Below are 22,496 nucleotides of genomic sequence, written 5' to 3' on the forward strand. Positions count from 1 at the left end.
AAGATATTTGAGAAGAGATTTCTTTAAAAAGAAGTCCTGGTTTAATGATTTTTCAAGCATCTTCTTTTTAAGCTCAAGAACATTTTATTCAAACACACAGAATTCCATTGCATAAAACATAAAAAAAAAAAAAAAAAAAAAAAAACAGAACTTCTTGTTGCAGTAATGGCAGCAGAACATAAAGACCAGTGCTATAATTTGCTCTCTCACACAGAATAGCCTTAGACATGCATCCTCAGAATCTTTAAGGGTTGCTGTTGAAATCAACTTTGAAAATGACTGAAGGTTCATTCTAACCTTTCTCCACTCTCTGAGCCTTAATTAGGAAGAAGAAAGAGAAGCAGAACTTTAGCTACTTGCTTCCATCATACAAGACAAAACCCATAACTATTAGGACTACAAATAGTTATGCCATTCTCACTTACCACCAATGCCCTATCTATACTCTACTCGTCTCTTAGAAGAAGGACTCACAGGAAAACCACTACTACCACCCTATTACTTCCAGTACAAGAACTTTTTCTAAACTCTGGAAAAAGCCCAATTCAATCACAGACCTACCACATAAAAAGGACAAATGCCACAAGTGTTGAGGAACACCACACTCTTTTAAATGAAATATTCTAAGAATCTAGCTCTATCATGCATAATCAAAAAGGTTGTGGAATGGTAGAATAAATTATATTTTAAATAAATATATTAATTATATTTGAAACCCCTACTCTGAAATCATTTTCCATTTTTATTTCTGTGATATAAAGGCTTCTTTCATATCAAATAGCTTTCCGAGGTCCGTCTAGTCAAGGCTATGGTTTTTCCAGTGGTCATATACGGATGTGAGAGTTGGAGTGTGAAGAAAGCTGAGCGCCGAAGAATTGATGCTTTTGAACTGTGGTATTGGAGAAGACTCTAGAGAGAATCTTGGACTGCAAGGAGATCCAACTAGTCCATTCAGAAAGAGATCAGCCTTGGGATTTCTTTGGAAGGAATGATGCTAAAGCTGAAACTCCAGTACTTTGGCCACCTCATGCAAAGAGGTGACTCATTAGAAACGACTCTGATGCTGGGAGGGATTGGGGGCAGGAGGAGAAGGGGACGACAGAGGATGAGATGGCTGGATGGCATCACTGACTCGATGGACGTGAGTCTGAGTGAACTCCAGGAGTTGGTGATGGACAGGGAGGCCTGGCGTGCTGCGATTCATGGGGTCACAAAGAGTCGGACATGACTGAGCGACTGAACTGACTGATGATTAGTTTCAAATATAGAAACAAAAATCACATGTAGACAAATTTAATCAATAAGGCAATTTCAGGATGATGAGTAAATGAATTTTTACCTACCCAAAACTGCCAGAGAGCAATGGTATTCTCAGTTCAGTCGCTCAGTTGTGTCCGACTCTTTGAGACCCCATGGACTGCAGCACGCCAGGCCTCCTGATCCACCACCAACTCCCAGAGTTCACTCAAACTCATGTCACTGAGTTGGTAATGCCATCCAACCATCTCATCCTCTGTCGTCCCCTTCTCCTCCCACCTTCAATCTTTCCCAGCATCAGGGACTTTTCCAATAAGTCAGTTCTTTGCATCAGGTAGCCAAAGTATTGGAGTTTCAGCATCAGTCCTTCTAATGAATATTCAGGACTGATTTCCCTTAGGATGCACTGGTTGGATCTCCTTGCAGTCCAAGAGACTCTCAAGAGTCTTCTTCAACACCACAGTTCAAAAGCATCAATTCTTCAATGCTCAGCTTTCTTTATAGTCCAACTCTCACATTCATACATGACTGCTGGAAAAACCATAGCTTTGACTAGATGGACCTTTGTCAGCAAAGTAATGTCTCTGCTTTTTAATATGCTGTCTAGGTTGGTCATAGCTTTTCTTCCAAGAAGCAAGTGTCTTTTAATTTAAAATCACCATCTGCAGTGATTTTGTAGCCCCAAAAGTCAAGTCTGTCACTGTTTCTACTGTTTCCCCATCTATTTGCCATGAAGTGATGGACCAGATGCCATGATCTTAGTCTTCTGAATGTTGAGTTTTAAGCCAACTTTTTCACTCTCCTCTTTCACCTTCATCAAGAGGCTCATTATTTCTTCATGTTCTGCCATAAGGGTGGTGTCATCTGCATATCTGAGGTTATTGATATTTCTCCCAGCAATCTTGATTCCAGCTTGTGCTTCATCGAGCCCAATGTTTCTCATGATATACTCTGCATATAAATTAAATAAGCAAGGTGACAATATACAGCCTTGATGTACTCCTTTCCCTATTTGGAACCAGTCAGTTGTTCCATGTCCAGTTCTAACTGTTGCTTCCTGACTTGCATACAGGTTTCTCAAGAGGCAGATCAGGTGGTCAAGTTGAGTGCTATTTGAAACATTGTACTTTTTCAGCTTTTCAAAAGTTTTATTAATTTGCCTTTCAGGAGTTGCTTTGGAAAATGACATATCATATTTTAAATTGCTTATAAGATTCAAGTATACTAGATAACTTCCTCACACCTGATTAAAATTATTACTTGAAAAGCAAAGAGTACCATATTCCAACCATTGCTTTCTACTACTCTGTCACTTTCTAATAAGAAATTTGGATGTAATTTTCAACGGAAAGAAAACAAAGATTTTCTAAAGAAAATCAAAATAATTTCATTTTGATATTTGGCAAAACTAATACAATTATGTAAAGTTTAAAAATAAAATAAAATTAAAAAAAATAATATGCCAAAAAAAATAAAATAAAAAATAAAAATAGGACATATACACCTCCAAATTTGTATAAATAGGGAAATGGTTTGTCAGCTAGAAATCATTTCAGACAGTTTCAGATTGTTATCCTACCGTTTAGTAGCTTCCCTAAGTCTGTCCTACTTCTATGGTGAATGGAGAAAGCCAGATGTTAGTAGAGTTAATGGTACCATGACAGTCTCCAATAAACAGTAGCATATTCTAGATTAACAAACCTTTACTTTTAATTCATGGATATATAGAACTATCAAGTAAAATAAGTAGTTTTTTAAGTTATTATAAAGTAATATTTTATATTTCCTTATGTTGGCCAAAAAAAAAAAAAACCAGCCTTGTTTGTGATTTATCTTAGTCCCACACCCCTATCTTGCTCCTCCTTCTTTCTCCCCATTGATAACTAGTTTGCTCTCTATATTTGTGAGACAGTTTGTTTATACATTTGGTTATATATATATATATATATACACATTTGCTTTATTTTTTAGATTCCACATATTAAATAAGAGTATTTGTCTTTTTTCTGATTTTATTTCACTAAGCATAATACTCTCAAGGTTCATCCACATTGTTCCAAATGGCAGAATTTCATTTTTTATGGCTGAGTAATATTACACTTGGGGTGTGTGTGTGTGTGTGTGTGTGTGTGTGTGTGTGTGTGTGTGTTCTTTATCCATTTATCTGTTGATGGACACTTAATGTCTTGGCTATTGTAAATAGTGCTTCGATGAACACTGGGTGTATATATCTTTTTGAATTAGTGTTTTCATTTTCTTTGCATAAATACCCAGGAGTGGAAATATTGGATCATATGGTAGCTTTTATAGCTTTTTCTCTAACATTGGCATCTTCAATGATGTAATCCCTCTAGACTTTCATGATATCCTCTCTCTAGGGGTTCTCATCCATAGTGTTGACAATCCTTATGTCTAATAAGCCTTAAAGGTTCTTATGATACCATCACCCCAATCTAGAGGCTGAATTAGAGACATTGTGTTTTGGGGCCAGAAAATCACTTCAGTACCTTCAATGTTGAATTCATGGGGTTCAAGGTGGCCAGAGACATTGTCCAATTATCAAAACTTTTAAAATCAGTCCTTCACTGACATGATGGGTTTCCCTGGTGGCTCAGTCAGTAAAGAATTCACCTGCAATGTGAGACCTGGGTTCATTCCCTGGGTTCAATCCCTGAAAAAGGGAATGACTACCACTCCAGTATACTGGCCTGGAGAATTCCATAGATAGAGAGGCCTGGCAGGCTACAGTCCATGGGGTCGCAAAGAGTTGGATATGATTGAGCAACTGTCACTTTACTTCACTGACATGATACTTCCTAACTTCAGGAACAAAGTAACAATGGAACCAATTCAGAAAAAAAGTTATTGTTCAGGTCTTCTTGCACAATCAAAATATTAGAAGCTAGTGCTGCTTTTCCCTTCAAGGCTCAGGGTTAGCAGCTTTATATATAACAGCAGTTGTGACCATAAACCCAACTGTGTTCGCATGAAATAGTAATTAGCCTATCCCTTCCTTCCGTAAGTCCTGTTACTCACTTCTCTTCCTTACTACTAAATGTCCTTTGTGGCATTTTCCCCCAGAATAGGAAAAAAATCATCTGCATTAAAAACCTGGTCAGGCAGATATTCTTTCTCAACAATTTTCTTAATGGCATCTGGGAACTAGTCTGCTGCCTCAGTCAGCAGAAGCTGCTTCTCCTGCTACCCTGACATTTAAGCCAAATCTCTAAAATTATCAAACCACCCTTTGCTTGCATTAAACTCTCCAGCTTTAGATCCTCCACCTTTTCTTGCTTTAAGTTAGCATATAATGACTTTGCTTTTTCTTGAATCATAGTCTATAAGTATGCCTTTCTTAAAGCATTCCTACATCCACATAAGTTCCATTTTCAATACAAGAGAAAGAGTGTTTCACAACAAGTGTAAGGTGTTCACACCTGCTGGCATAACTACAGAAACAGCTTCATGAATTTGTTTAAAAAAAAAAAATGAGCCTTAGGCTGGATTCACTTATCTTGAAATGGTGGACAACTGCAGCTGTAGATCTCTATCTGTGGAATATACAGAGCAATTCAACCTCTTGTAACATCCTGACTTTTCTCTGCATCTTGGAAGCACTTCTAGCATCACAAGTGCCACTTTGTATGGGCCTCGTGGTTTTATTCAAGGTTTATGGTATTGTACTAAACAGGATGAAAAATATGTGAGAACTACAAGAAATCACTTTTTTACTTGATACACAACTTACTTGAGACAAAGTACTCACACAAAGATTAGCATTACATGGTGCTTTAAGGGAATTCTTGCAACACCTAAGCTCACCACAGCAGCAATAGGAGGTAGCGGCTACAAAGTTATTACAGTAGTGCAGTGTGTACTGTGGTAAATTTTAGGCAATTATAGTTTAATATTTTATCTTTACATTTCTCTCAACTGCAAATGACACCATGTATGGTCTGTGTATGCATAAAATTGGATAAAATTTTTCTTATAATAAATTTGTGATAAAACAGACTAGCATCTACCTATACTCATGACATACCTTTTTTTTTTAGTTTTTTGATATTTCTAAGCCCCATGATTCATCTGGGAGTTTTTTTGACCAGTCACAAAACTCAAATGTTTTCCCATCTATTTTAAAAAGTCAACTTAAGTAGACCCACCGACCAACCCCTGTTGTTTGAAGATAAACTAAATATCTTAATTTATATCCAAAAATTGTGAAATAACATTTGACTATATTCTATTACCATACTATTACATTATAATACAATTGACTGTTTCAAAACACAATGGTCAAATTTTAAAAGTTTAGCACTAAAGAGAAAGAAAAAAAGCCTGAGCCGCACAATCACCAGCTAATTGCTTCCGCAGCCCCTGAACTGTACATCTGCAGCACTAAGTCAATGCTTACTTCCAACCACATTCAGTATAAAAAGCAAAATGTATCAGTTCTGTTTCTACTGTTTCCTGTTGCTGCTGTTGATGTTGGCACTAAGTTCTTAAATTCTTTTCCTTTAATATTTCCTCTTTACCTCCTGAACCAAATGTTGATGGTGATCATACTGATTAACTTTGTATATCAATTTGACTGAACTATGGGGTCCTCAGATTATTTGGTCAAGATTATTCTGTATGTTTCTATGAGGGTGTTTTTGGATAAGGTTAATATTTCAATTGGAAGTTTAGGTAATGCAGATTTCTCTCCCTAATGTGGGTAGGCCTCAACCAGTTAAAGCCCTGAATAAAAAAAGGCTAACCCTCTCCCCAAGTAACACTGAATTCCTTTTACCCGACTTGCCTGCAATCTGGGACATTGACTTTTTTTCTGCCTGTGGATTTGATCTGAAACATTGGCAGTTCCTGGATCTCAAGTTTGCCAGTCTCTGAGCAGAAACAACATTCTTATCTCTCCTGGTTCTTGGGTCTTCAGGCTTGGACTAGAACTAAACCATCATCTGTCTTGGGTCTCCAATTAGCTGATTCACTCTGCAGTGCTTGGGACTTGCCCTCATCCATTATCACAAGTCAATTCTTTACAATAATTCCACATATGTAGTTATAGAAGGGAGATATATAGAGATACAGAGAGATATACATACAGATCTCTTATTGGTTCTGTTTCTCTGGAGAACCCTAACTAATATAGTGGTGTTATAATTTTATTGATACAATCCTCAAACCAAAGATTTGTGCACTACTTGCAAAAGACATGGGTTATTTTCAATAGCAAAATTAGGACCCCAATTTATTTTTATTTCTAATATGTTTGCAGGCCCTGGATGTTTCACACAACCATTTGAGAAAAAATTACCTTTAAACAGAAAACTGTGGCAATGGAGATATAAATTTGAGTTTCAAGATGACAAAATTATCCCCAAATTTCCACCTGCAATTCAGCTTTCATTGCATTTATACTCATTTTACTAGCTTTCCTGGAGTAGAATAGTAGGAAGATCAAGCAAGCCTTTTGTAACAAATACCTGCCTTCAAGAAATTTCAGCAAGTTCTGGCAAAATAAACTATTTTCTTTAAGGCCAGTACTGTTTCTTTATAATTCTATCCTGGTATTGGCATTGGTTCATATAGCTATGAACCAATTATTTCATAGCTATATAAGTAATGTTAACTACAAAATACAGTATTAAAGCTATTTGTCTCAAAGATTTTTTATATGTAATTATAGCTATTCCAAATTATTTGAATATCATAAGGAAGCTATGAAATTTCTTACACATCATGCAGTCTGTCTATGGCTGAAGAATAATGATAAAAGAAGCCCATTATTTCTCTAGCTATGACCAGTAATTCTGGAGTATCTTCTATGCTGGGTTTTCTTTCTGAACACCCAAATGAAAAGTGTGCATAAACATGAGAGGCTTCCCATATCCTTCACAGCCCTCACAAGTGCACGTACCATCAGTAACATTTCTATGATGTTAAAATACATATGCAATTACTCAGTTTCCCCAAAGCTAAGCCATACAGCAGATGTGTGAAAGTATGGAAACAAGACTAAAGCCAATATTTAGTGTATCCCTAAAGTCAGGCTGGGAGACTAACTCAATTAGCCAAAAATATAAGAAAAACTTATCCACCCTATCTCTTGGATCAAGCACTTGCCTAAAGTAAGTAATGACTCAGATTCCTGGGTGGTGATCAGCACTACTAGAAATGAACCACAGCTAATGCCCAATGACAGTGCACCATGAGGACATTCCAGGGATTACATGGGCAAGAAAAAATCCACAGCAAATCTTCCAGTTATATCCACAGATTAAAGGACAGTTTCCTTTAACAAGAGAAGGGTCAATAAGTAACTGAGTTACAGATCAGATTATCTTATTTACAAGGTGACTGATGAGTTCCTATACACACCCCATGTGTTTACATACACTCTTAATGGATACATACTACAATCTGGGAACAAAAGAAGATAATACTGATGGTAATATCAAGGCTTTTCTAAAATCTCTTTTTAATTTTGGCTTATAAATGAAAATGAACTCAACTTGACTAGAAAAACAAAAATAGGAGATAAAATGGTTACTTGTCATAATCACATGGAAAAATGATGTCTAAAAGTAAAATATCCCATTATTTGGGAAAGGTGAGCAGTTCCCATGATGAAAACTTTACTCCTTTTTTTAATTTGGTTGTGACCAAAAGTAACCTGGAATCAAACTCAGGGCAGGTAAATGGTTAATCGCTGAATTTTTTTAACCAACTGAGCCATTTAGATAAGAAAAAAGGGCTTATCTTTTAAATGCTGCATTCATTTCAGATGTTATGCTTCACCGATTTTGAGAAATAAGACATTTATGTGCTTTTATGGGCTCTGTGACAAGATTTTATACAAAAAAAATGTTATAATATGCATTTGCTTTACTTTGAGAACAGCTCTTGTATCATTGAAAGGGGACCATAAGTCACAATTACCACTTCTTTCTACCTGCCATTATCTAGGTGATTTTCTTTGAGAAACCATAAGTCTACCTGATTGACCAAAGGGATCACTAATTCTATTAGAATCAACAGCTGAAGTTGAGTATAGGTACATTTAACTTCTCTTGGGTCATTACAAAATTCTCACTTGTTTCATACATGATATTTTACATGTTTCAATGCCATTCTCCCAAATCTTCCCACCCTCTCCCTCTCCCACAGAGTCCATAAGACTGTTCCATACATCAGTGATATTTGGCAAAACTAATGCAATTATGTAAAGTTTAAAAATAAAATAAAATTAAATTAAAAAAAAATTCTCACTTGTGAATATGTTTATTTCCTTAATTACTAAAATCTATATTCAGGGGAGAAAATTTAGAAAACATGGATAAATAAATAGAAAAACACAGACACAAAATAAATGACTTAAATTCTACCATTAAGGCAAGAGGAGAAGGGGATGACAGAGGACGAGATGGTTGGATGGCATCAGCAACTCAATGGACCTGAGTTTGAGCAGACTCTGGGAGATGGTGACAGACAGGGAAGCCTGGCAAGCTGTAATCCATGTGATTGCAAAGAGTCAGACACAACTGAGACTTAACAACAAAGATAACTGAGTAAACAACAGGTTTACAAAGCTATATTGATGAATAACCAAAATATTTTGTTAAGCAAAATAAATCTGACACAGAAAAGTACATATGATTCCATTTTTATCAAGTTCAAATAAGTAAAATCATCTCTTAAGAATAAGTACAGTGGCTGCATATGAGGATACTGAATGGGAGAGGGCACAGGAGAATTTTCTGAAGTAATGAAAATGTAAATATTCCATATTTTTATAAGATATTGGTAACACGGTTCTATGAATTTGTAAATCATATCAAATTTTATCAATCTTATCAAATTTCACACTTTAGATCTATGCAATTCATTACATGTGAGTTATATTTTAATTAAAAACACAATGATGTTAATGGATTTTCCAAGAGAGCCAAATTATTTACTTCATTTTATTTTGTTGTCAAGTTATTTATAAATTTTTTTAAAGCTTACCTTAAAATTATATGCATAAAACTTTATCAGAATACTATTAATCTTTATTTTAAAAGTGAACTTTAGGGCCACTAGCCATTTCTTTGTAAGCTGGACACAACAATGTTCCTAGAAGAACTTTAAATGATCCCACCACCACCCTGTTTAAACAAGTTATCTTGTGGTTATTTAAATCTAGCAGAATAACTGTTTATTGCCCTATAATTAATTAGGACATGTGAGCCAATATGAATGAGTCAATTCAGTCAACTGTCATTTAAATATTCACTACATCAATTTAATTTCTAGCAGTATTAGTATCAATACCCAACATAGATTAACCATTTATAAAATTCTTTCACACCTGTTATCTTACTTAGAGCTCTTAATAACTCGATAGACTAGGTACTTTCAGCCCTCCTGACATGCTATGAAAATGGGCAATCAGTGAAGTTTAACAGATTTTTCATAGAAAATGTGTAGCTATCAAGTATCAGAGTTAAGATTGAGATCTGTTTCCATGCACACACCAGATCTAGTGTATGAAAACAAGGTTATTTCCCAACAAATTCATAAAAGCAAGAAGGGAAGTGAGAAACTCTCTGCTGCTGTAGGGCTAAGATAGTAGCCATGTCTTAAATCATAGACTAACAAAATATTTGAAAAAAACTTTTAAGATGACTTTAGTAAAAGGTCTATACAAAATAAAATTGTTTAAGCCTCAAAAGATAACAGTAACAGTTACCTATTTTCTAATCTTAACCTATGATATTTTTATAAAAGTTTTATTTTTTTACATAGCTTTTTCCATAACTTGCTAGTTTAACTGCATATGGTATACTCATCGCCACTGAATTAACTATTCTTTTACAAAAAGCATTTTAACAGCTACATATCATTCTACTGTATGAGTATGCTATAAAATATTTTAACCATGGAATTATCTATTTCTAATCTGATGATGGGTATCTAAGTTTTAAAAATCAATGATGATTCAAATTGCATTGACTGTTTCTCTAATTACTGAAACTCATAGAACTGGTCGAGATTAAATTATTCACCAAAGTCTATTCTCCCCCTTCTTCCTGGAAACATAGCTGGAGACCAACTACATTCTCCAATTCCCTTGCTTCAAAGTGTGGAATGTAACCGGAAGAATATGTGCCACAGCCAGGCCTTAACTGAAAAACATTGCACATATGCTTCCTTCCATTCATGTCTCCCCAAACACATCCCATCCACACATGCCTCAACTGAAACCAAAAATTCCCAGCAACCCAGCTTTAATCAAAACAGATGATGACATACCCTAGAATAGCTCATTGACTTGAAAGGAACCCGATTCCCTGAATGACTGAGTGGAAGATCACTTCTCCACACCATTCCAAGACAACTGTGAGGAAAAGAAAAGAATGTACCATGACGCTTAGTATCTGAAGGTTCCATTTCCTCAGATTCAACCAACCACAGGTTATGTACTATTGCTATAACCTGCAGCTGATTGAATACATGAATGAGGATCCACAGATACTGAGAGCCAACTATGAGACTTTAGCATCCACAGATTTTGGTATACTGAAGTAGGACTGTATTTGTTCTTTATTAGTAACTTTTTTATTTTTATTTTTTATATTTTTTAACTTTACAATATTGTATTGGTTTTGCCATATATCAACATGAATCTGCCACAGGTATACACGTGTTTTATTGGCTCTCTTTGTTACAATAGCAATTACACCTAATTCACCTTCTAGTTGTTCAATGGTGGTTTCTCTACAGTAAATAGTAATCCCATTTAACTTGGTCTGTAATTCATTGTGTATTGGAACTTTCTAGTCTTTAGACCTATATGAAGCAACTCAATCATAACTTCCATTTCTGCATCTAGTGGTAATAATATGGACTAAGCATTATTAGGACTAACATTCCTTTCACCACTAATAAGGTTCTCAATGTTACCTGCTTCCTCTAGAGTTTACTGACATCTGACAAAACAAGGCAATACCAACCCTCAACTCAAGAAGAGGCTCACTCGCCCTGTCACTGATATCAACTTGCTATTCATATAATAATAGTAGATATGTACAAAGAAGCCCTGGAAATCAAGTTAAGGGTCTTCTTTTCACAAATACAGAAACTGACGTCCAGAGAGGTTGGAAGTCTGCCAATAGTAAACAGATGTAGATGCCACTGAAGTACCAGAATTAGAACTCAAATCCTGTTCTAGTTGAGAATATGTTCCACTGTTCCAAAATACACTAGCATAAAGAAAAATTCTTTTCCAAGTGTTCTGACTTTTGAATATCCAGCCATATTTCTTTTTCCCCAATGTTACGCTTCTTTGAAGTCAGGCATACTGCAGTTCAGTGCACACAATCCAACCATGCTGAGTGATAGCCATTCAATGACCAATTATTACACAACCACTATGAATTTAGCACTAGTGAATCTGACACAATTTTTAGGGAAACGAGTATCTGGAAAGCAAGAAATTATAATCAAATCTTTTGAATGTGAAGACCTATGCAGTAGGGGAGGGGAATACAAAATGTTTAGGGTTTTATATAATCAGAAGCCCTAACCCAGTCTTAAAGGTCCTGGAAGGCTTCCTGGAAGGGGTGCCATGAAGCTGATTCCTAACAATGTATAGATGATAGAAAAAGAATACTGGAAGCACCACATATAATGGAACTCTAAACAAACCCCAATTTAACAGCTATGCCCATTTCTTTCGAATACTTTACCTTCTTACCCTCTCCATATTCTTTCTCATATTCCAATTTCTATTCTAAGTGGGGAGACAATAATAGTCATAACCATGAGGGGGTAAATGTAAAACCCTTATAATACCACAGACTTCAATTTAAATTAAAATTTGGGGCAATAACTTCATTTTACTGCTGATTTACAGTTATTTACCATCACATTAATGTTCTCTACAAAGCTGAAATATATGATGCTGAAAATATCCACGTTTTTCATGCATGAAGGACCATGATTTTCAAACTTTAAAACTTGTCTCTGTAGTTACTTAAAAGATTGATGAAGCTTGTAATATCTGTCTGGATGGAGAAGGTAAACGGACCTGCAATGGGGTCTCTGGGTCATGTAATCATCTGATTCTCCAATCTCTAAACAAGGAACTCTCCTGATTGATAGCATAGGTGCAAATTATTTCACATAACACTGGCCTTTCAAAAAAACCTCTTTATTATCAATGGAGAGGTTTGTTGCATTTTATTAAATGTTTAAACAACTATGAAGATGATCTGTGCTCCATATTTAAATCTGTTAAAGCATTACCAATAAAACTTTTCAAACAGTTTAATAATATAATCACAAGGTTATATTATTAATGAATTTTTAGTATATATATATATAAAATGATGATGTAAAAAATACTAATGTGTCAATATAATGAAGTCTTTTCAAGGATGTACAGATATATACCAAAAATTCATTAATGATATAATCTTGGGATTATATCAATTTGAAACATTCCAACCCAACATAACGATTTTAAATAAAGATGAGAAGCATGAAATGGACCAAAATTAAATATTTTCTACCCATTACTGAATAAGAGGCAATTTATTAATGATGCATACCAAAGTAACTCTTTTGAAAAGATATGAAGAAAATCTTTTAAATTATGTATTAATATTATGAAAAGCTACTGAATGAAAAAAATTTAAGAGATCAAATAATATTAGGATAGTCCAATTTTAAGACAAAACTTTACCCAATGCAAAAGCCTCATTAATAAATCCTTATACTAAAGTCACAGATGGAATAACACCATCATAAAGATGCAGGTCTCATGAATCAAACATTTGTTTCATAGGAAGAAGTACGCTCAAAGAGCAGGATATTTTAAAGATTTAAGAATTAAGCCATCATTTTACAAATAGCAAGATGTAACAATAACAACATCCTGAAAAAGTGAAAACATCCCACCCAGAGTGTAATATACTGGTTGATTACTAAATACCCCTTTCTAATACACCTTTTGGACAGCAAGCCTTAAATATCATAGCAGCCTTTTGGGAACTATATAATTTATTGTCAGGCTTAATGTGGCATTTCTCTCCTACTCTCCTGCTGTCAACATCACCCAAATGACTACAACCCTACCTGCTCCAGAGTCCCAAATGGTCAGGGTTCCTGTGGGTATTCTCACTCCTACCAACAGCCCAGTAAGTCCTGTGTTATTCTGAATACCCCATATCAATCCTCTCCTATGACCCCAGCTCTTACTCCAAATTCAACTGCACACCTGATTTGATTCTTTCATTAGTCTCAGAGTATATCCAGATGGCACTCAGCTGTGTAACTTGTCTGGAGCCATCCTATGCATCTATCTGATCTTGCTTTGAAAATGCTGACACATTTCAGCCTATTAACACCAAGGTGAGCCAAGGCCCCTCCAGGCTCATGTTGAACATGTAGTATTAGCAAGGAAAAAACTTGTTGTACTGATTTCTTACCTCTAGTGTAACCACTGTCACTTCTAATATAGTAATTAAAAGAAATGTAAAGAACAGAGTTAAACACACTTGTATACCTAACAAACTCTGTAATTAGTTAGACCTAAGGTATGCTATTGTTGGAAGAGGGTGTTTGCTATGACCAGTGCATTCTCTTGGCAAAACTCTATTAGCCTTTGCCCTGCTTCATTCTGTACTCCAAGGCCAAATTTGCCTGTTACTCCATGTGTTTCTTGACTTCCTACTTTTGCATTCCAGTCCCCTACAATGAAAAGGATACCTTTTTGGGGTGTTAGTTCGAAAAGGTCTTGTAGGTTTTCATAGAACCATTCAACTTCAGCTTCTTCAGCGTTACTGGTTGGGACATAAGCTTGGATTACCATGATATTGAATGGTTTGCCTTGGAAACAAACAGAGTTCTGTCATTTTTGAGATTGCATCCAAGTACTGCATTTCGAACTCTGTTGTTGACCATGATGGCTACTCCACTTCTTCTAAGGGATTCCTGCCCGCAGTAGTAGAGATAATGGTCATCTGAGTTAAATTCACCCATTCCAGTCCATTTTAGTTCACTGATTCCTAGAAGGTCAATGTTCACTCTTGCCATCTCCTGTTTGACTATGGTTTTTCCAGTGGTCATGTATGGATGTGAGAGTTGGACTGTGAAGAAAGCTGAGCATTGAAGAATTGATGCTTTTGAACTGTGGTATTGGAGAAGACTCTTGAGAGTCACTTGGACTGCAAGGAGATCCAACCAGTCCATCTTAAAGGAAATCAGTCCTGGGTGTTCATTGGAAGGACTGATGCTGAAGCTGAAACTCCAGTACTTTGGCCACCTCATGCAAAGAGTTTACTCATTGGAAAAGACCCTGATGCTGGGAGGGATTGGGGGCAGGAGGAGAAGGGGACTAGAGAGGATGAGATGGCTGGATGGCATCACCGACTGGATGGACATGAGTTTGAGTGAACTCCGGGAGTTGGTGATGGACAGGGAGGCTTGGCGTGCTGTGATTCATGGGGTCATAAAGAGGCGGACACGACTGAGCCACTGAACTGAACTGAAGGTATGCTGTAGTCCATCGGGATCACAAAGAGTCAGACAGGACTTAGCAACTGGACAACAAGGGAGCCCCTTAGGGATTAGATGGGAGTGGGTGAGGTGCGGGAAGCACTAGCCTCAGGAACACCGCCTGGTGGGGGAAGGCAAGCAGATTATCCAACAAGCAAATTACCCAACAAGCAAGAGAGCCTGATGACCCAAGCAGGCACACAGGAGCGAAATGCGCATGTACTTACCTTGATGACTCAGCATCCAGGCTCCTAGGCTCAGTCTCCCAGTCTGGATCACTTACTGATAGGCCGGGCACAGGCGAAGACTTCTGGGGGACAAACTGGGCAGCCAAGGTCCTTTCCCGCTCCAAACCCGAGTTGCTAATTCCCCTGAAGCCAAACCTCACAGGAACTCCGTAGCCTCCTCCTCGGCCTGGGAGGGAACGGGGTGGGGGCTGGGGGGGCGCATAGAGCTCACTGATGAGACACACCTGGGAGATGCCATCTAGCTCAACAACCTTCACTCTGTACCTGGCATGCAGTCCAGTCCGTGGAACCCCTGGCCCAGGAAGATGGCTAGCTGGGTGAGGGCAGCCCATCTCCAGGCAGAGCTGGAGGTCCTGGTGGCTGAGGTTAGGTGAGCGGAGTGCCCTCCACAGGCGCGTGCTGTGTCGCTCTGCTTCCAGGCTCTTCAGGAAGGGTCGTAGGTCCCGGCATGTAGGGACAAACCACCACAAGTTGGGACTTCTGGGGACACATCATCTGTCTGCATCCATCACATTCCAGGACAGAGTTGCTGATTCTCCTGAAGCCAGAATTCACAGGATTTCTGAAGCCTTTATAGGGCTGCAGGAGGTAGGAGGCAGCCAGAAATCAAGATTGTCAGGCAGGCCCCAAGTTCCCTTAGAACAACAGTGCCACAAGCGGTCTGATGGTGGCCACGGCGCACTGCAGGAAATGCTGATCCAGAAACCCTGCTTAGTGGGTGCTGCCCAGTCATACCTAACCCGTGGACAGACCCTGAAGACTCAGGCTGCTGCACAGATGCCAAAAATGCTGGGCATGCGGGAAGACGCAGCCTCAGCCCCAAGCCTTCCTGGGATACATCCTCGTGTTCTGGCCACATGGGAATTAACTGGCCACAGGTGGGGGCTTTTCGGAGCCACACCGGGCTCAGGGTGAATTGCGCTCCTAGACAGTTGCTATTTCTCCTGAAGCCAGATCGCCTGCGCTCATGCTAGCGCACAGTCCAGGGAATCCAATAATGAGAGACACCTGGGAGATCTACAGACACAGAGGGCTTGTGTATCTTCCTAGAACAGGTCCTTACCTGGTCTGGGCTCAAACTAACCTTCCTGTTTCAGGAATTAAAACAAACAAACAAACAACAGAGGAGAGGGAAGGAGGGAGAGTGAGGGAGAGAGGAGAAAGAGAGAAGGAGGCAGGGAGGGCAGAAGGAAAACACAATCTACTGGCCATTCGTGTCTCTACTGTATTAAGCTAACCCAGACACCCCTAGAGGGCCATAGCTATTAAAACAGGAATGGATCTGGCATGGGTAGTAATAGTCAAGAACTATAATTATGATTTGCTCTGTGTGTGTGTGTTTTTAAGAAAGGTGGTGAGTAATGACCTTAAAGACAGGTACGATATTGTCTTCATTTAATAATATCAGAACAGTATTAGTGAAGCTGAACAATTTGCCCAATGTCATACAGCAAGTAGGAAGACATGGGAATTTACCCCCAAGCCCCTTCTTATGTCCATTCTGATGCTCTTAGCTATCTACTGATTCAGTATTTATGGAGAAATCTGTTATATCCCTGACCCTTTTCTAGATGCTGTAGACACAGTAGTGAATAAGACAGATTCCATGGAGGTGGTATTTTAAGATGGTGTAGGAGTAAAGCTAAAAGAAAATTATATATACATTTATAGAGAGATGATATATAGATAATTTGTGTATAAATATGTATGTACATTTAAAACACACACCAAAATATATTTTTTTCAGGAAATATAAAGACTAAGCAGAGATTTAGTAGAAAGTGACTGGAAAACTACATCAGACAGGTTAGACAGGGAAGGTATCTCTGAGGAGTCTGGACTTTAAACTGAGACAGGGGTGATAGAACCAGTCATCTGAACATCAGAGGTAGAATATCCCAGTGCAGAAATCCTAAGGCAGAAATGAAGTCAGCTTTGTCTGTGCATGCTAAGTCACTTCAGTCATGTCCAACTCTTTGTGATCCTGTGGACTATAGCCCACCAGGCTCCTCTGTCCATGGGATTCTCCAGGCAAAAATACTGGAGTGGATTGCCATGCCCTCCTCCAGGGGATCTTCCTGACCCAGAGATCGAACCCAGATCTCTTAAGTCTCCTGCATTGGCAGGCAGGGTTCTTTACCACTAGCACCACTTGGGAAACCCCAGGTTTGCCTAAGCAACCAGAATAAGGACAGTATGACTGTAACAGAGCAGGGAGGCAGAAGGAAGGGAGCAGGATAAGGATTCAGAATTTAATTCTAAATGTAATGGAAAGAAGCCACTGGTTGTTTTAAAAAGGAAAGTGACATTCCAGCTACTGTATAGATAACAGATTGTATGTAGCACACAGAAGACAGTCTAGTTAGGCACGAATTAGGCTCATCTAGGGCATCCCTAATAGCTCAGTTGGTAAAGAATCCATCTGCAATGCAGGAGACCCCGGTTTGATTCCTGAGTCGGGAAGACCCGCTGGAGAAGGGACAGGCTACCCATTCCAGTACTCTTGGGCTTCACTTGTGGCTCAGCTGGTAAAGAATCTGCCTGCAATGCTGGAGACCTGGATTTGATTCCTGGGTCAGGAAGATCCCCTGGGGTAAGGGCAAGGCTACCCAGTCCAGTATTCTGGCCTGGAGAATCCCATGGACTGCATAGCCCATGGGTTGCAAAGAATCGGACACGACTGAGTGACTTTCACTAGGCTCATCTAAGAGGGAAATGATGGTAGTTTGGGCTAATGTGCTAATGGTAAAAAATTAAATCAAAAAGGTAAATTCTGGATGTGTAAATAGAGACACAGAGTTTATGGTCCTAGCTCCCTACTGAATGACCATCCTAAAAATCACTAGGAAGACAACAGCACTGTCATCTTCCATGAAATAGTTCTACTTTGGCAGACTCAGCAAAGAGCTAATATCCTATCAAATTTTGGTTTGAGGTGGTATTGAGTCCTTGGGGAAATTACTCCTACATGTCCTACATATATTTGCTGTGTTCATCAATGATGCTGTACTATAATGGTAGAAATAAAATTAAAGTGAGATAAAACCTTAAAAAGTCTAATCATCTTAATAAACACATATTTTAGTTCCTCCAAGCATTTTATTGCATGATTTTAAATTTAAGAGTAAGACACAGAAACCAAACTATCCTTCTTTAAATTGCCTCCCTAAGTGCATTTTGTAATATATGAGAGTTCTGTAAATCTCTTCAAATGATGCAAGGAAAGAACTAATGAAGAATGCTGGCTCCTTATTCCTGTGTGTTTACAGAGGTCCCATTTTCCTTTATGGGCTTTTAATGAAGTTTAAGCAAAGTGATTCCCAACAAAGTGAGAAATTGTCAGTACAATTTTTAATTTAAACCAGGGCATTAAATGGTTTTATAACTCTCAGGAAAAACACATCCATAGGTAAAGTTCCTATCATCCTACTTGATAGGTATATCATAAGAAATTACTTTTACATAAATATGATTAGTGAGATCCTATAAAGTCACAGTCTAAGTTGAAGATTTCAGCATTCTTCTTTCACTACCAAGACTAGTGAAGTGGTAATGAAAGTCGCTCAGTTGTGTTTGACTCTTTGAGACCCCATGAACTGAATTCTCCAGGCCAGAATACTGGAGTGGGGTAGCCTTTCCCTTCTCCAGGGGATCTTTCCAACCCAGGGATTGAACCCAGGTCTCCCACATTACAGGAGAATTCTCTACCAGCTGAACCACAAGGGAAGCCCAAAAATACTGGAGTGGGTAGCCTATCCCTTCTCCAGTGGATCTTCATGACCCAGGAATGGAACCAAGGTGTCCTGCATTGCAGGAGGATTCTTTATCAACTGAGTTATTAGGGAAGCCCATGTGGTTATTCTCACCACATCCAAACTCCATGTAGAGTTTCCATCTTATCTTTAAAAGTACATTTACTGAAATGTGCTTAAAATTTTTCTGCTCATTCTGCTTCCTTTGTTCTGGTTATAGTCATTTATCTTATAGAATGTCTGTGGTTCCATTCCCTACTTGCTTAACCTTGTGATCTGAGTGGGCAATTTATAAACATGTATTATTAATGTACAGTTTGTGCTTTATTTGTGTTTCTGTTTCTCTCTTTTTTCTGAAACTGGTATTGTTCTTGATTTGAGAAATTTTGAGCTGGTAAAGACTTAAATGTTTATTTATATATACTGGTTCCTCACCAACCTCTTCAGAGCAATTCCTCAGGCCTGAGAGGCTGTTTCCCAGGCTATAGTCCTCAGTAAGCTTTCTGAATAAAACTGAAATTCACAACTCTTAACGTTGTGTATTTCTCTTTCAGGTGACAGTTTGCACTAGATGAAAGATAGTTACTGAGCATTGAAACATGATTGGTCAAATCTGAGAGTTTACAATTCACACCAGATTTGGAAATCTTAATTGTTTAGTTGCTAAGTTATGTCCAACTCTTGCAACCCCATGGACTGTAGCCCATCAGGCTCCTCTGTTCATTACATTAAATAAAATACATACCTAAAGTTAATTCACTTGTTTCTTTCTACTTTTTTAATATGGCTACTAGAAAATTTAAAATTACATATATGGCTTGCATTTGTGGCTCTTTCACCTAGCATATTTTCAGCTTGCTGAAATTTCAGATAAAGCACATACCTTAGATCAAATCCCTATGGCATATGAGGTTTCTTTATCACTTGGTTGAGACTTCTACTTCCAGTAATATAAATTCATATCACACTATATTTTAATGGGCAATTGTTCACATAACTAGCTTATAACCCATCCAGTATCCAAATAATTTAAATTTTTCTTGGTATGTGTGTGTGTGCATATGTTGAGAACCCACAATTTGCTCCCTTCACTGAAGAATTTTAAGTATCCCTATTACCTTCTGCTGCCTATAAATGCACATTCTATTCTGTAACCTCACCAATTTTATAGATCAGTAGTTCTCAATCAATGATCTTTGCTACACCAGTGTATCATGAAGTATTCATAACTGTGACACAAAAATGTTGATCATTAAAAATTTGTTTTTGCACTAAACAGGCTGAAAACAGCTCTGTGTTAATATATATATATTTATACATTATACATACATACATATATCTGTTATATGGAGCATCAAGCTGAGAAGGCAGAACTGAAAAAGCATGTATACATTTTCATGCAGTGCTGAGAGGTATAACGTAATATCAAGCAGGCACCATGGAACCAGAACACACAAAAATGTTGCCTCACACATGCATGTGAAAGTAGAATGCAGCTAAGACATTAAACTGTTCTATTCTGGTAAGACTACTCTAATAAGGAACTAGGAGAAAGGGTGACCAAGAGAAAAGCCCAGTAACTATGGTTGTCAATTATTTCAATCATAGTATTAAAAATTCTAGATTGGAAAGTGTGCCACAAACTTAAAAACATTGAGAATTACTGCTTTAGATTAAAATGTCACAGAAGAGGACCAGACTAGACTTACTGGACCCAGCACTGGAGAATTTACAAGATGACACTGAACTTAATTGCTATATGCTCTGAATATAAATTCAGCCAATTTTGTCATAAGTAAGTCTATTTGTTACTATCTTTTCCATAAGTGCATAATATGTAACAAATTGTATAGTGTCTATAGCATTCATCTCTTTAACCAGTATACAATACTGTTTTTATGAAGCCAGATTTAGCATTACATATTTTGCAGAAGCCTATAATAAATTGTGGAAAATTTTGAAGGAGATGGGAATGCCAGACCACCCAACCAGCCTCTTGAGAAACTTTTGTGCAGGTCAGGAAGCAACAGTTAGAACTGGACATGAAACAACAGTCTGGTTCCAAATAGGAAAAGGAGACATCAAGGCTGTATATTGTCACCCTGCTTATTTAACTTATATGCAGAATACATCATGAGAAATGCTGGGCTGGAAGAATCACAAGCTGGAATCAAGATTGCCAGGAGAAATATCAATAACCTCAGATATGCAGATGATATCACCCTTATGTAAGAAAGTGAAGAACTAAAAAGCCTCTTGATAAAAGTGAAAGTGGAGAGTGAAAAAGTTGGCTTAAAGCTCAACATTCAGAAAACGAAGATCATGGCATCTGGTCCCATCACTTCATGGCAAATAGATGGGAAAACAGTGGAAAGAGTGGCTGACTTTATTTTTTGGGGCTCCAAGATCATTGCAGATAGTAATTGCAGCCATGAAATTAAAATATACTTACTCCTTGGAAGGAAAGTTATGACCAACCTAGACAGCATATTCAAAAGCAGAGACATTACTTTGTCAACAAAGGTCTGTCTAGTCAAGGCTATGGTTTTTCCAGTAGTCATGTATGAATGTGAGAGTTGGACTATAAAAAAAGCTGAGCACAGAAGAATTGATGCTTTTGAACTGTGGTATTGGAGAAGACTCTTGAGAGTCCCTTGGACTGCAAAGAGATCCAACCAGTCCATCCTAAAGGAGATCAGTCCTGGGTGTTCATTGGAAGAACTGATGTTGAAGCTGAAACTCCAATACTTTGGCCACCTGATGCAAAGAGCTGACTCATTTGAAAAGACCCTGATGCTGGAAAAGATTGAGGGCAGGAGGAGAAGGGGACAACAAAAGATGAGATGGTTGGATGGCATCACCGAGTCAATGGACATGGGTTTGGGTAGACTCAGGCAGTTGGTGATGGACAGGGAAGCCTGGCGTGCTGCAATTCATGGGGTCGCAAAGAGTCAGACATGACTGGGTGACAACTGAACTGAACTGATGTTTGTCTTTCATGGTCCCTTCTTTCTTTTATAACTGTTCCTAAGCTATTTAATAATCAGTTTCAATGTCTGGATCAATATTGAGCTTATGAACTTTAGTTTTGGGGATTCAAATTTTCCTCTTTTTTGAAATTTGGAATATTTGTCCATTTCTAGAGTTTTGAAAAATTTAAAAACAGTTTGGTGTAATATTTTTAAAAGATACTGTCTCAAGCCAAACTAGCTCCAGCTTTGGCACTGTCTATAGCATTTTAAGCAAGTTACTTTACCATAAGACTTCAGTTTATTCATCAGTAAACTAAGAAAAATAAAACCACTTGCTGGGTATTTGCAAGGACAAATAGAACTTAAAATTGTGAACTGAGAGGCATTCGATGGATCTAATTCTTAAAGAAAAAACTGAAATGAACATTGTTTATGTAGATATATGCTATATCATTTTTAACCTATGAATGATTCAGCACAGCTTGTCATAACATGAGCAAAATGCTAATAATTTATCATAGTTAGCTCCATGATTATAATTTTTTAATTACAGGTAACAAACCTATAAGTGTTTCAAGAGAGATCACATAGCTCAGAGAGAGAAAAGATCTTTCTGTGTTCAATCACTAACAAGCTGGTAATGCTTGGGAAAATTTCTTCACATCTAGGAGCTTTGTTCTTAATTTTTAAAATTAAAATAATTATATCTACCTTCAAGAGATATT

Source organism: Bos indicus x Bos taurus, chromosome 26 (assembly GCF_003369695.1).
Source record: "Bos indicus x Bos taurus breed Angus x Brahman F1 hybrid chromosome 26, Bos_hybrid_MaternalHap_v2.0, whole genome shotgun sequence".
NCBI classification, from domain to species: Eukaryota; Metazoa; Chordata; class Mammalia; order Artiodactyla; family Bovidae; genus Bos; species Bos indicus x Bos taurus.